Source organism: Tupaia chinensis, unplaced genomic scaffold (genome assembly GCF_000334495.1).
Source record: "Tupaia chinensis unplaced genomic scaffold, TupChi_1.0 Scaffold000355_1, whole genome shotgun sequence".
NCBI classification, from domain to species: domain Eukaryota; kingdom Metazoa; phylum Chordata; class Mammalia; order Scandentia; family Tupaiidae; genus Tupaia; species Tupaia belangeri.
The window spans coordinates 14,107,593-14,111,777 of NW_006159850.1; the positions used below are offsets into that span (position 1 = coordinate 14,107,593).

Genomic DNA, 4,185 nt, shown 5'->3' on the forward strand with positions numbered 1-4,185 from the left:
GCGTGCGTCCCCAAGGTCCCGAGAGGAGAATGGAGGAGAAGGGATTGCAGCGTGGCCATCTCCCCCTGGGGGGGTGAGTTCTCGCTGTCTCTCTGTCTCTGTCTTTCTGGCGAGCGCAGCGCCCTATAGCAAAAACCTCTCAAAAAAATAAAAAAAAAAGAAAAAAGAGTCACCACTTGGTAAAATACTAGATTAAGGCTATAAACGAGTATTTTTGCTTTTTAGCAGATAAGGGCTTATTTTATTTAAACGATGACCTGAGTAACTGCCAATGCCACTGTGTACAGATGAGAGACGGGGAGCTTTCTTCCTTGGTCTCTTCCTCCTTGGACAGAGCCTTGATGATCTCTTCCTTGGCCTGGAGGTGCCCCTCACGGCGCATGCGTGCTTCCTTGGTCTTAGCCCTGCGGGCCTCAGCCTGGTCTGCCAGGAGCTTCTCTGGGCCTTGCCTGCCTTCAGCTTGTGGATGTGCTCCATGAGAATCCGCTTGTTCTTGAACACATTCCCCTTCACCCTCAGGTACAGGCTGTGATACATGTGGCGGTCCATCTTAGACTCGGGTATGTTCTGAGCAGCCGCAGGACCCTCACTCTCCTCATCCGGGTCACCTTCTCTGGCATTTCTAGCACTGTCGTACCCTTTCGCTTACCTGTGCCCATATCCCTGCCCTTCCGGCGGGCCAAGGTGTTTTTCCAGCGTTGAGCCTGGGAATGGACAGTCACAGGCTTGCGGATGATCAACCCATCCTCGGTCAGCTTCCGGATCTGCTGACGGGAGTTGGCATTGGCAATTGCATTGGTCTCCTTGGGGTCCAACCAGACCTTTTTGCCACAGCGGAGGACACAGAGGCAAACCTCTTTTGAAGCCTAGTCATGGCTGCGGCCGCAGCACCAAAAGGCTAAACTAGTATTTTATTAAAAAAAGAATTATTTTTATTTGACTTTATTTATTTTATTTTAACTTGACCAGATAGGGACAGAGTGAGAGAGAGAGAAGATGGAAAGTGAGAAAGAAAGCTGCCAGGTCTGGGACTCAAACTGCAGTCGGCCACGTGGAAGTCCAGCGCTTTTAACCACCACGCCACCTGCTGGCCCCTAATCTAGTATTTCTGATAGAAAGTGAAATGTTGATGGGTAATTTTGTAACGGGTAGGCTGGGGAGAAAGAGCATGACGTGAGCTCAATAAAGTGCCTTCCAATGTGACGCAACGGGAAGTGCTCAACACCTCCTCGGGCTAGTACACCTGAGCCCAGTGAAGTCTCAGGATCTGAAGTCTAGAAATACATAAAGAAACATGTTGCCGCTCCAAGGGTGTGTCACCCACATCCAGAATGTGGGAAGGTCTTCAGAAGAGACCCCATTTTACATATATACATACCTGTCAGTTATTGGGTTGTCAGAAAAGTCATGACACATTTGCGTAGAAAACCATAGAGAAATACATCCTGCCTTTCCCCATCACCCACTATTATAGATTTTATTATAGACCCACCATTATAGCTTTAAGAGTTCAAAACTTACCACAAAGCTGCAGAGATCAACACAATGTGGCAGACGTCAGGACAGACATATAGATCAAGGAATAAATTCGTGTATTCATGGTCAGCTGATTATGACAAGGGTGTGAGACATTCAATGAGGGAACCAACAGCCTTTCAAAGACAACTGGACGGCCACCTGCAAAAGAGAAAGTTGGACTCTTACCTCACACCATATATAAAAATGAACTCAAAATAGATCAAAGAACTAAATACCACCATGGTGGTTAAGGCACTGGACTCTCACATGGCCGAAGTTTGAATCCCAGAGAGACTCAGGCTGGGTGTGTCTGTGCACATGCCAAACTCCTGACCGGAGAATGGAGGAGGAGCGATCACAGCATGACCATTCACCCGGGGTGGGGGGGTGATTTCTCACTTTCCATCTCTCTGTCTCTCTCCATGCATTCTGTGGTAAAACTGAAAATAGTAAATGGACAAAGAAAATGTATACATTCATTCAACGGGAGTACCATTTGACAATAAAAAGTAATGAAGTATTGATATACAGTATATCTTAGTCTACTCGGGCTGTCTTAACAAAATGTCATAGTCAAGGTGGCTTAAATCACAGAAATGTGTTTTCTTACAGTCCCGAGGGCTGGCAGTCTGAGATCCGTGTACCAGCTGACTGATTCTGGTCAAGTGGCTGCGTACTCACACGATCGTTCTTTTGGGTCAGAGAGATCTCACCGATATCTTTTATAAGATCACAAATCCTTCTGTGAGGAACCCACGCTCAGGACCTCATCTGACCCTAATTACTTCCCCAAAGCCCCATCTCCAAATATCATATTAGGAGTAAAGTCTTCAACACGTCAATTTTGAAGGGACACATTCAGTCATAATATGCTACAAGATGAAGGAACCCTGCGAACACTATGCTAAGTGAAAAACTCCTAAAATAAAGCATTACGTATCATACGGTTTCATTTTATTTATTTATTTAGCTTTCTGCCGTAGGGTGCATGAACTTGATGGGGAGAGCCAGAGAGAAGGAAAGTGAGAAATCACCCCCTAGGGTGGGTGGCCAAGTCACAATCCCTTCTCCATTCTCCTCTTGGAATTTTGGGCATATATGCACATGTGCCCAGCATAAATTTCAAGCCGCTGGGTCCAGGACTTGAACCACAGTCTATCACCTGCTGGCCTCCACATGACTTTATTTTTATAAAATGTTCAAACAGACAAATCCACAGAGACAGACTGAATATTAATGGCTGTGAGTGGGAACAGGAACTGAGTGTTAATGAATACAGTGTTTATTTCGAGGGTGATGAAATGTTCTTGATTTAGATGTGCTATTTGTTGCACAACTTTGTGAGTGCGCTGAAGACACGGGATTGTACATTTCCTAATGGTAAATTCTATGGCATGCACATGATATCTTAATAAAGAAAAGAAAGGAAAAGGAGTTAAGAGACGTATCAAATGCACTGTACGGATCACTTTGTCACGTTCTTGACTTATAAACAATAACTTTTTAAAAAGACATTTTTATAAACAACTGGAGAGGGACCAGCAGACGGTGAAATGGTTACATCACTGGAATCCATGTAGTCGACCATTGTTTGAGTTCCAGACCCAGTGGTTTAAAACTCATGCCGGGCGCATGTGCGTGCATGCCCCAAATCCCAAGAGGTAAATGGAGGAGAAGGGACTGTGGCATGGCCATCACCCCTGGGGTGTGATTTCTCACTTTCTGTCTCACTCCATCTCCCTGGTGAGCACATGTGCCCTATAGTAAAAATCTCTCTCTAAAAAAAATAAATAAATAAAATAAAAATAAAACAACCAGAGAAGGGTTAGCAGATGGCTTGGAGTTTAAGGTGGCTAGATCCCACATGGCTGATTGAGTGGTTCAAGTCCCAGACCCAGTGGTTTGAAAATCATGCTAAGTGCTTGTGCATATGTGCCCAAAGTCCTGAGAGGAGAAGGGATTGTGGCATGGCCATCCTCCCTGGGGGGTACTTTCTCACTTTCCCTATCTTTCTGTCAAGCCCACATATCCTATAGCCAAAACTAAAAAACAAAAAAACCCAAAAAACAAAAACAAACAAAAAAAATGGGGAAAATCGAACATGGATTCTTTATTGAATTAGTTTAAGGAATAACCTTTTTTTAGAGAAATTTTTGCTATAGAGTGTGTGTGCTTACCGGAGAGACTGAGAGAGACAGAGAAACAGAAAGTGAGAAATCACACCCCTCCTCCACTGGAGGGCATGGCTACATTGCAATTCCTCTCTTTCAGTCTCCTTTTAGGATTTTGGGCATGCATGCACACACACCCAACATGAGTTCTAAGTCACCGGGTCTGGGATTTGAACCAACATCAGCTACATGGGAGTCCAGTGACGTAACCATTATGCCATCTGTTGGTCCCATGTTAAGGAGTTATTAATTCGGGTGGTCTAGAATGGCTTGACTGAAATGTAATACTATAATAATAATATTATGATCACATGTTTTTAAAACCTTTAAGTAGTGATGAAATGGCATGTCTGAGATTCTTTTTTTTTTTTTTTGGATAGGCTTTTGCTATAGGGTGAGTGCACTCGCCAGAAAGACAGAGAGAGACAGAGAGACAGAAAGCGAGAAATCACCCCCCAGGGGAGATGGCCATGCCGCAATCCCTTCTCCTCCATCC

At 44.6% G+C, this 4,185-nt stretch overlaps 1 protein-coding gene and 1 long non-coding RNA gene across 6 annotated transcripts in view; one reads left to right on the plus strand and one right to left on the minus strand.

The window, feature by feature from the left end:
- The window catches only part of IL34 (interleukin 34), a 66,082-nt gene that overhangs the window by 42,054 nt on the left and 19,843 nt on the right, over positions 1 to 4,185 (plus strand). The window lies entirely within an intron of this gene.
- LOC102479314 (uncharacterized) overlaps positions 1 to 4,185 on the minus strand; it is a 15,912-nt gene that overhangs the window by 4,905 nt on the left and 6,822 nt on the right. For both annotated transcript variants that reach the window (XR_001370666.1, XR_003550080.1), the window contains one exon: positions 1,522 to 1,677. This is a non-coding gene — a long non-coding RNA (uncharacterized LOC102479314). The remainder of the gene's footprint in view (positions 1 to 1,521; positions 1,678 to 4,185) is intronic.